Here is an 11,930-nt window from a genome sequence, read left to right as displayed (position 1 = left end):
GGGTTTACTTTGAACCCTAAGCAAGATATTGCCCATGTCTCAAACGATAGCTTCATTTTATTGGAAATTTGAATCTAAATAAAGAGCGCAACCATTTTCAAGGGTGTCTAATCAACACCTGAGAGGTTTATCCGCGATATTATCCGCAGAGTACTCTAATTTCACCGTAAAGACAGATTAACATCTTCACTTCTTAAATACACCTCACATTTATTTTCTTCATTCCTCCCCCTGGGCTACCGATCTCTGCGAAGCCATCGCTGTGGGAAAATGTAAATGAAATCTGACAGGTCTGCCGGCGGCCATTTAAACCACCATTTTTTATTCTAATGTTTTTTTTACTGACTTTTAACGACGTCTATCCTTCAGCAATGTCAGACGGCGTCTCGAATAGATATGAAAAAAACAAAAATGGCGTAGATAAATCATCTTACTTTGGTAAAAACACGTTTATGATATTTAGATAAGAGACCGAACGCTTGCATCAAGTAGGTTAGAAAAATTGTGTTCAAAGCGACCTGCACCTGCAACGTGCGTGCATAAAAACCGGAAAAGTCGGCCAACTGAACGGAATTTTTCCGCTCTCGTTTTTTTTTCTGGCTCCCTTGAAAGCAACAAAACGTTGGATTTCTATGTAGAGGGCAGAATATAAATAACGGTAATTGAATCTAGGGAAAAAACAAGAGGATTTGACCAGGTGGTCGAAACATTTAAGCAAAATGTGGAAAGGATAAGGCGAACAAACTGAAAAGTGATTGAATTTTCATCCTTTGTTCCATTGTTTTCTTTTCTAGGCAATCCTGGTAGCCAGTTGGCTGCAGGCTAGCGTTATTGATAGCTGCTCCTGTTATTACTGTCAGTGTCACACAGCTGGTCATGCAAGCCAATGTTGCCGAGTCCCGTGACTCCAAGCCTATTCCAATTTTTTTCTACTGTTTCATTCTCAAGCCACACAAATAAGCAACTTGCCTGCAGGCTATGGCTTGCTGCTATTGTTATTGTTAGTGTTTAAGTTGTTCCATGAAATCAAAACATGCTTTGTCCTTCCACAGCAAGTCAAATGTCGCCCAGTTATTATCATTATTCAGGCATCTTCTGCTTTTTTTATTATTGTTTTCTTCCCTAGCCATTTGGCTGAATGCAATAGTTCGCTGCTCCATGTAACTTAAGCTTGCTTTGTCCATCCACAGCTGGTCAAATGTTGGCTGGTTCCATTATTCAGGCATCTTTGTTTTTCCCACTGTTTCCTTCTCTAGCCACTCATGGTAGCCACTTGGCTCCAAGGGCATGACTTGTAGCTATTGTAAATGTTAGCTACTCTGTGAAACTAAAGCTTGTTTTGTCCTTCCTCGGCTGGTTGGATTTCACAAAGCGATGTGATTCAGACATTTTACAATTTTTTCCCACTGTTTCCCTCTCTAGTCACTCATTAATAGTTAAACTTGATTTGTCCTTCCACAGCTGGTCAAACGTTGGTCAGTTCCCTTATTCAGGCATCTTCGTTTTTCTTCTTTAGCCACTCATGTTAGCTACTTGGCTGCAGGCTAAGGGTCGCAGCTATTTTTAACTGCTCTTTGTAACTTAAGCTTCCTTTGTCCTTCCACAGTTGGTTGAATGCCACCGAGTTCTGTGATTAAGGCAGCTGACTTATTTCCCCACTGTCTCCTTCTCTAGCTACTAATGGTAGCTACTTGGCTCCAAGGGTATGACTTGCAGCCATTGTAATTCTTAGCTACTCCGTGAAACTGAAGCTTTTTATGTCCTTCCATAGATAGTTGAAAGACACAGAGCTACGTCATTTTCCACTTTTTTCCCCCCACTGTTTTCTTCTCTGGCCACTCATGTTAGCTACTTAGCTGCAATCTTCAACTTTGTTCCCATTGTTTCCTTCTCTAGCGACGCATAGCACTAATTTTATCCCCCCTCCGAGCATACGGTCTCTCATCCGAGACCATTCATCATAGTATCAATGCTGCAATTTCTTTTTCTATGTGTGCATGTGGGAAATTGTGTACAATTCTTCATGAGACTTTGCCCATAGCCATGTATTTTAGACTTTTAGCAGACTCAAGTAGTCAGGAAACTTGCAGAGGTGAATAGTAGATGTAGCAGTTAAAGGTTTTTATACATTTGGATATAAAGGATTTTATACGATTGACTACAAATTTACATGTATTGAATTTAATGCAATAGATATTCACTGACTGGGCTTTAGTTCAATGCCAGGGCAGGCTGTTCGAAATGCATAATATTTTGTCTAGGAAATTTTGATAACAGGACTCGGGGATTTACTGACGCTGAACGACAGGCGCTGTTGTGGGAGAGCCAGACCTCAAGGAGCGCAGACAAATGCTTGGCACGCCCATGGGAGGAGCCGAGACGCCATCTTGCGGGGAGACGTGAGCCAATAAGAAAAAGCTAAAGGAGTTCAGGAGAAGGCTTCACACAGACTCTAACGTCACTTCTTCGGCCGTCTCCTGAGTACACTTAGTTCTTCTGAAAACTAAACACCCGCCCCCGTGTGAAAATGTCAGCTTTCCTGGTCATTTTTCTCACCAGAAACGAGCGCGCATAATTGTTGGATGAATGTAGGTTGTGTTTGGTTAATGGAGTTAGATAACTATTTAACAATTACGTAAACGGTACATTTTGATAGTTAATTCCCAACACAGTCTGATAAATTACTCTATCCTCATCAACTCGCTGAGTTCTGTGGTTGAGGTTTTTAAAACCTGACATATTATGTTTCAGTTGTGCAAGACTAGCTATTTTAGTAGATTTTCTCGCTAGTCGCTCAAGTCGGCCATTCGCAAAAGCTTTAAACAACTCCAGCAAATGGCTCTTTTCAGCCGCTCCGGGAGTATCCAACTCACTCGTTTTTTTGCTGTCCCCCATGGGGATCAACAGCAGCTTTCAGGTTCCGTCACAGACTGAAATACTGCTATCGTGCGATGTATCAGAAATGGGCAGGAGGAGGAGTACAGGAAATTGATTCAGGACTTTGTCCAATGAAGTGACGCTAACCACCTGCACCCGAACATCACCAAGACCAGGGAGATGATGGATGACTTGAGGAGAACTAGAACTCACCTGGTTCCCTTAACTATCAAAGAAGAATGTATAGAATTTGTCCAGACCTACAATTACCTGGGTGTGCAGCTGGACAATAAACTGGACGGTCAAACTAAAAGGTCAAAGCCGACTGTACTTCCTCAGAAGGTTGGCGTCCTTCAACCTCTGCAATAAACTCCTGCAAAAGTTCTATGAGACTGTCGTGGCAAGCGCCCTCTTCTATGCGGCAGCGTGTTGGGGAGGCAGCGCCAAGAAGAAGGATGCCTCTCGACTTAATAAACTGGTGAGGAAAACGAGCTCTGTTGTGGGCACAGAGCTGGACAGCCTGACAACTGTAGCTGAGAGACGGGCACTGAACAAGCTGCGGTCAATCATGGACAATTCATGACATCCACTACACAGCATCATCTCCAAACAGAAGAGCAGCTTCAGCGACAGACTGCTTTCACAGTCTTGTTCCACGGACAGACTGAGGAGATCATTTCTTCCTCATGCCATGAGGCTCTTTAACTCCACCCGGGGGAGTAAAAGCCCACATTAAACCCCAACCCACATTTGCATATTACCCTATTTTTATGACAGTGTGTATTTTATGTAGCACTATTTAAATACTCTATATCAACACGTTATATTGGGTATTTCTGTATTCTATTTCTTTAATTTTAGTATCATTTTATTCTCAACACAATGATACTGCTGGGAGTGTGAAATCCCTACAGGGATGAATAAAGTATCTATCTAGGGTTTTCCAATGCACACGCTTCATCTCCATTTTAAGCTCCATCCACCTCTCGTGGTGACTTTTTACACACTGTCACTTTAAATCTGGCAAGGATCCCAACCTTAATGAACTCGGTCCTGAAAGAGTTCTCCCCACTCGTCAAGTGTCAACATCTCACCGTAAACATCTCACCCTAAAGCGTGACGAACCTCAAAGAGAATTCCTCAGATGCGATGGCAAAGTCTCAGCCACGTCACGATACTTTCATGATGAAAGGTTTTATGTATAATGAATGCTCGGCTGACGAAAGGGGACACTGGCTCGGAATACGGTTTCCAGCTAATCCCCCTCCCCGCAAACCATATCATCAGCCAGAAGGGTCACCGTTCCTTTGTTTAGGTTTATTTTTTTTCAACGGGTTTTCCGATTGCTTGTAACATCGAGTGCTACACAGATTTCCAGAATTTCCAGGTTATGAGTCATTTCTTGGTCTATTACAGGGGTGGCAAACTCATTTGAGCTTGGGGGCCACATGCTAGAAAATACACGCTCTTGGGGCCAGACTAGTCGATTACAGAAATAAAAAGGGAGAGGGGTAAAGAAGAGGAAAACAAGAGAAAGAGAAAGAAAGAGCGAGAGAGTGAACAGGAGAGAGCAATAAAAGGAGAAAGAAAAAAGAAATAAGGACAAAGGGAGAGCTAGACAGATATAAAGGGAATTTTAGAGAAAGAGGGAACAAGATACAAAGATAAAGACATAGAGATAGAAGGAAAGAGAAAGAGAGTGAAAGAGAGAGCGGGAGACAGAAAGAGAAGAGAGAGATATAAAGAGATAAAAAGAGAAAGAAATAGAAGGAGGTACAGAGAGGAAAGTAAAAGTGATAAAAGAGAAGACTAAGATAGGAGAAATATATAAATAGAAAAGAGAACGGGTAAAAAGAAAAAGAGAGAACAAGAAAGAGAAAGAGAGAGTAAAAAGAAAAAGAGAGAACAAGAAAGAGAAAGAGAAAGAGAAAGAGTGCTACACGTATTTACAGAATTTCCAGTCATTTCTTGGTCTATTACAGGGGTGGCAAACATTTCTTGGTCTATTATAGGGGTGGCAAACTCATTTGAGCTTGGGGGCCACATAGATAGAAAGATAGATAGATAGATAGATACTTCATGCTAGAAAATACACGCTCTTGGGGCCAGACTACTAGATTACAGAAATAAAAAGGGAGAGAGGTAGAGAAGAAGAAAAAAAAGAGAGAAAGAGGAGGAAAGAGCGACAGAGTGAACAGGAGAGAGCAATAAAAGGAGAAAAAAAAGAGATAAGGACAAAGGGAGAGCTAGACAGATATAAAGGGAATTTTAGAGAAAGAGAGAACAAGATACAAAGATAAAGACATAGAGATAGAAGGAAAGAGAAAGAGAGTGAAAGAGAGAGCGGGAGACAGAAAGAGAAGAGAGAGATGTAAAGAGATAAAAAGAGAAAGAAATAGAAGGAGGTACAGAGAGGAAAGTAAAAGTGATAAAAGAGAAGACTAAGATAGGAGAAATATACAAATAGAGAAGAGAACGGGTAAAAAGAAAAAGAGAGAACAAGAAAGAGAAAGAGAAAGAGTGCTACACGTATTTACAGAATTTCCAGTCATTTCTTGGTCTATTACAGGGGTGGCAAACTCATTTGAGCTTGGGGGCCACATGCTAGAAAATACACTCTCTTGGGGCCAGACTAGTCGATTAAAGAGAAACAAAAAGGGAGAGGGGTAGAGAAGAGGGGAAAAAAGAAAGAGAAAGAGAGTGAACAGGAGAGAGAAATAAAGGGAATATGAAACAACAAATAAAGGGAGATAATTAGATGTAGAGAAAGAGAAAGATGGAGTTAGAAAGAGAGAAGAAGATACAAAGATAAAGCCAGAGATAGAAAGAGAGAGAAAGAGAGTGAAAGAGGGAGCAGAAGACAGAAAGAGAAGAGAGAGATATAAAGAAATAAAAACAGAAAGAGATAGTGAAGGGTACAGAGAAGAATGTAAAAGTGATAAAAGAGAAAACTAAGATAGAAAGGAGAAATAAAAAAAATAGAGACGGAAAAAGAGAGAAAGTCAGAAGGAGCTAAAGAAAGAGTATAAAAAGAGACAGAGAAAGAAAAGAGAAAGAGATAAACAAAAGAGAAAGATGGAATGATATAGAAAATGAGCAGAGAAAGAGAAAAAAAGGAAAGATATGGAGAGACAGAGAGAGAATGACATGAAAGATAGAGAGATGTAAAGAGAAGAGAACGAGTAAAGAGAGAGACAGAGACAGAGACAGAGAGAGACAGAGAGAGACAGAGAGAGACAGAGAGAGAGAGAGAGAGACAGACAGATCACTCAATCAATCCGGTTGCCAGCTGCCGCCATCCCCCCCTCTCTACACACTTCATCAACCAGAAGGGTCACCATTCCATTTTCTTTTCACGTGTATTCTGATTGCTTACACATCGAGTGCTACACGTATTTACAGAATTTCCAGGTTATAAGTCATGTCATGGTCTATTGCATGGGTGTCAAACTCATTTGGGGCCACATGCTTGAAAAAAACAGACTAGTAGATTAAAGAGAAACGAAAAGGGAGAGAGGTAGAGAAGGAGAAAAATTGAAAGAAAGACAGAAAGAGAGAGTAAGAAAGATAACTGGAGAGAGAAATAAAGGGAGAAAGAAAAGGAGCGAGAGGAAGAGGGAGTGAGAAAATGGGAGAAAAATAGATAGAGGTAGACAGATAGATAAAGGGAGAGGGAGACAGATAGAGAGAATTTAGTATAAAGAAAAAGAGAAAGATAGAAATAGTAAGAAGGAGAGAACCAGATAGAAAGAGAAATATATAGAGATAGAAAGAGAGAAAGAAAGAGTAAAAGAGAGAGTGGGAGATGGAAAGACAAGAGAAAGATTGAAAAATAATACATATACAATTATATAGAGATAAAACGGAGGGATAGAGAGAAGTACAGAGAAGAAAGTAAAAGTGAAGAGAAAAGAGAAGACAAAGAAAGAAAAAAGAGAGAGAAATATACAGAGAAATAGAGAAAGTCAGATAGAGCGAAGGAGAGAGGGTAAAGAAGAGACAGCTAGAAAGAGAGGAGAAAGAGAAAAAACAGGAGAGAAAGATGGAATGACATAAAACAAGAGAAGACAAAGAAAGAAGAGAGAGAAATATACAGAGAAATAGAGAAAGTCAGATAGAGCGAAGGAGAGAGAGTAAAGAGACAGCTAGAAAGACAGGAAAAAGAGAAAAAACAGGAGAGAAAGATGGAATGACATAAAACAAGAGAAGACAAAGAAAGAAGAGAGAGAGAAATATACAGAGAAATAGAGAAAGTCAGATAGAGCGAAGGAGAGAGAGTAAAGAAGAGACAGCTAGAAAGACAGGAAAAAGAGAAAAAACAGGAGAGAAAGATGGAATGACATAAAACAAGAGAAGACTAAGAGAAAAAAAGAAAAGACAAGGAGATACAGTGAAAAAAGACACAAAGATGGAAAGAGAAGAGAACGACTGAAGAAAAAAAAAAGAGCGAGACAGATAGATCACTGGAAATCCGGTTGCCAGCTGCCGCCATCCCCCCTCTCTACACACTTCATCAACCAGAAGGGTCACCATTCCATTGTATACCATTTTTTTCCCTCGTGTTTTCCGATCACCCACACATCGAGTGCTATTCCTATACAAAGAATTTCCAGTTTACCAGTCATTGCTCTAACTCCTTTATCGTGTGTGCATTATAAGTCCTAATTTTTAATGATTTTGTCGATTAACATCACAATTGAAGAAATACTTTACAGGTCCAGCTTCTGGATCCAGGTCCAGGGGTGCAGTGTAAGGAGTCCCCAATGGGAAAGAGACAATAATTTTGTTGGCTTTAATAATTCTGTGATAAGAGTGGACAGGTCCTTTCCTGGTCACTGAGGGAAAAACCAAAGTAGTTAGTCTTGAAGGAAAGGGGAGACGTGGTGCTATACCTTATCTACCGTAAATTCCGCACTCTAAGCCGCTACTTTTTTCCCTAACTTTAAACCCTGCGGCTTATTCACTGATGCGGCCAATTTATGTAATTTTGTGGCGCTCGAGTGTTGCTACCATTAACTGCCCTGTCACAGGCACCATTTGGGATGAAAGTTGTATTAGTATTATTAAAGCTTTGAAAACTCTCTCGGTGTACCGTCTTTCTTTGTAAAAATGTGTAACCATGTATTATTTGTATTTGCAACTGCATATTTTTGTAATGTATTTATTTTAGACACTTATTCTGATATGTTTTGCACGGGTGAGTGAAAAAGGAGGGGCGGAACAAACGCGGGGTGCCGAGTGGGGACCGCTAAAGGTGAGGGACAGACAAGGAAAGAAGAGGGGGTAAAAAGTTGGTTAAAGAAAAAGGAGTTGCGTGAGTAAATGTGTTCATCTGATAGATTATTCCCACCCTTACCTTTGGAAATATACACTTTTTTCCTTGGATTACTTTCAACGGGACCCGGACTCTGCAGGTCTGCATCAAACGTTAAGTACCGGTATCATTTTCAGTTCATTTTGCCGGCAGTGATTTTTGGACTGTGGACTTTAATGAAGGACATTTAGTTTCAATCGCGGGACTTGTAGTCGGGTTTTGTGTTTGTGTTACATTTTTAATTGTGGGCGAATGCGGCTTATATACAGGTGCGGCTTGTGTATGTACAAAATCGGTTTTCCTCTTAAAATGTGGTGGGTGCGGCTTATAATCAGGTGCGCTCTATAGTCCGGAATTTACGGTATATGTTCTGCTAGAAATACGTATGGCTCCGCGATTCCACTACGTGTCTAAGGCTGGAGAACCACAACCATAGGTTCAGTGTAGGTTGCCATTCGTTGAGGACATCATTCAACAGAGGCTGCATTTACAGTATAACTGCAGAATAATTCAGGTGGGTGATCCTGGGACCAGGTATATTAGCCCTAAGGTCCTAGCCCAACTCATCAGGATTCCAGACCATTCCCACCCAAATAACGCTACAGCAGCATAACCTTAAAGAGTCATAAACACAACCCAAAAAATCACGGGCTGCTCCCTTTTTCAATTCTCTTTCTTTTTCTACCACATTTTTTTCTCTCTTTGTCTTTCTTTTATCTCTTTCTCTTTCTCCGCCTCTCCCTATTTTTCTCTTTCTCTTTCTTTCCTTCTCTTCCTCTCTATTTCTCAATTTCTTCTCCCTTCTCTTCCTCTCCATTTCTCAATGTCTTCTGTTTCTTTCTCTACCTTTGTGTCTCTCGATTTTGTCTCTTGTTCTTTCTCTCTCCTTTTTCTTTTACTCTCTCTCTGTCTTTTTCTTCTCTCTCTCTCTCTCTTTGTCTCTCCTTTTCATTATTTCTCTCCTGGTGTTGGGATGACCCTCTCCCGGCCGACTAGCCCAACAAGACACGTTCATGGATTCATTTAAACGGAAAACAATAGGGGGAATATCGTAGCTCATGGGGGATAAAACACTCGTCTTGGGATCAAGAGGTCGCAAGTTCGATTCCTCCGTGTTATTTATATGTCAAAGTGTCCTTGGGCCGGACACTGAATCACTAATGCCCCCGATAAGCAGATAGTTGCCTTGCACGGCTGACACTGCTATCGGTGTGTGTGTGTGAGTGAGTGTGTGAATAGGTAAAGCGTTTTGGAAGGTCTTCAGTGACTTGCTTTGTCCTTCAGAATATTGCCAAAATCCACGATTTTCCAATTTTTCCACTGTTTCTTTCTTTGGCCACTGATGTTGGCCACATGACTGCAGGCTATGGCTTGCCGCAAGCCACTATTGTTATTGTCAGAAGATTCATGGACCGGTACATCCTTCACTACATTGCGGAGACCCATGATTTAGTCATCTTTGATTTTTTCCCACTGTTTCCTTCTCTAGTCAATCATGTTAGCTTCTTGGCTGCTTGGTATATCTCACTACTAGCCACTATTGTTATTGTTAGCTAGTCCATGTACATAAAACCTGCTTTTTCTTTCAGAACGTTGCAGAGTCCCATGATTCAAGCACCTTCCACTTTTCTTCCACTGTTTTCTTCTCCAGCCACTCATATTAGCCACTTCACTGTTGGCTATGTCTTACAGCCGGCTGTTATTGTTAGCTGGTCCAAGTGAGGAAAGCCTGCTTCGTTTATAAATCGTTGCTACATCAGTGCTTTAGCCACTTTCCAATTTTCTTCTGTTTTCTTCTCTAGCCAATCATACTACCCGCCGGCAGGCTCTGTATTGCAGCAAATACAGCTTGTTGTTGTACTCTTTTACTGGCTTTTTGAGTTTTTTTCTCACTAGCCGCTAAAAATATTTAAGTATTTGTAAATGAAACCGCTATTGGAATTGTTTGAATTGGTCAAAGTTTTCTTGATATATTTATTTGATTCGTTTTTAAACGATAGCCTAACTTTAAACTTCACTTCCAGTGCCTGGTTTTGCAAAAGGTGATCCAATTCTCAGGTGACCACGCCGCATTTTGAAACATTCTTCATCGATTCTTCCGGTGAGAACACGGTGAGGTGCTTAAGGTTTGTCCAAGTCTCCAGGGAAGCTCGCTAATGTAGCGCTAATGTAGCGCACATCGCCGCATGTTAATGTACGAGCACAACGGCCCCGGTGCAATAAACATCGTATTCATCACCCGCCGACGACCAATGCCGTCTTGGCGGTTAAGCCGCGGTAATTAATCCGTGTTTATGTCGTGTCTTTGATGAAGAACTAGCGCAACCTACATCTTTTTGGCGTTAGCGAGCCACGGCGGATTAAAGCATATTAGCTCCCCGTAAACATCGCGCCAGATTGCCTCCGTGTCCGAGGAAGGTCGGATTATCGTACGGCTGACATTTAAATACGTGCTGAAAGATCAACGGTTCAGAAATGTCATGGCTAATCAAGTGTGTTTTGTATTGACGGACCTGCTTGCTAGCTTCGATACGTTCATTAGCTTCGCTATCATCAAAGTGATTGTCGGTATTTTGAAGTTATTGATTCATACAAAACAGTTTAAATACCGAATAGGAAAATCATAACCAATAGCAACAGAGAATTTGGATAATATGACGCTTGTGAACGTCAACTTTTGTTACCACCGTTTCCTTCTCGAGCCACTCTTGTTAAACGCTTGCCTGCAAGCTACTGTTAGCTCCTACTTAGAGACAGTTTTCTGCCCTTGTGGTAAAGTTTTTTGTTCACTTATAATACATCTACCGTAAATTCCGGACTATAGGCCGCTACTTTTTTCCCAAATGTTCAGCCCTGCGGCTTATTCAGTGAAGCGGCCAATTTATGGAATTTTTCTAACGGCCACCAGCGGCGCTGGAGTATAATAAGGTAAGATTTAGACCAGTAGAACATGTGCGCCAAGAAAGAATGCAACCTCTAAGTTTAGGCATAGATTGTCTGCAAAGTTAGGGTATGTTCCGATAATGAGGAAGACACCCTTGAAGGCGAGAGTTATGAGGAGGAAGTTGAGAACGATCTACCGTGAATTTTACAACTACGGGATGCTTTTTCTTAACAGGCACGTTTGATACATTGCGAGCGTGATCCTACTAGCGTGTTGGTACCTTTCAAAGGCACGGTTTAGGATAAAAGTTATATTATTATTATTAAAGCTTTGAAACCTCTCTCGGTGTACCGTCTTTCTTCGTAAATATGTGTAACCATGTATAATATGTATTTGCAACTGTATATTTTTGTAATGTATTTATTTGAGAGATTTATTCTGTTATGTGTTCTACGGACGAATCAAAAAGAAGGGGGGGGAGCAAACGCGGGCTGATGGGAAATGGGGTAAAGCTAAGTTACCGGTAGATCTGTCTGTTGTCGCAGCGGACAATAGTGGATAAAGATTTTTCCCACCCTTAACTTTGGAAATATACATTTTGTTTCCTTGGATTACTTTCAACGGGACCCGGACTACAAGTCTGCATCATACGTTAATTACGGGTATCATTTTCCATTTATGATGCCAACTGTGGTTCTAGGATTGTGTACCATGTAGATAGAATCGTGGAATTTACAGCCTGGTCTGGGTTAAACTTGTGATTGTGACGCAAGTTTCAATGCGGGTAACCACCTAAAAAGTGGTGGGTGCGGTTTAAAATCAGGTGCACTCTATAATCCGGAATATATGGTAATC

Source organism: Urocampus carinirostris, chromosome 17 (genome assembly GCF_059441175.1).
Source record: "Urocampus carinirostris isolate Australia breed hairy pipefish chromosome 17, RoL_Ucar_1.0, whole genome shotgun sequence".
NCBI lineage: Eukaryota > Metazoa > Chordata > Actinopteri > Syngnathiformes > Syngnathidae > Urocampus > Urocampus carinirostris.
The sequence above is the reverse complement of the archived record's forward strand: the minus strand, read 5'-3'. Positions refer to the sequence as shown.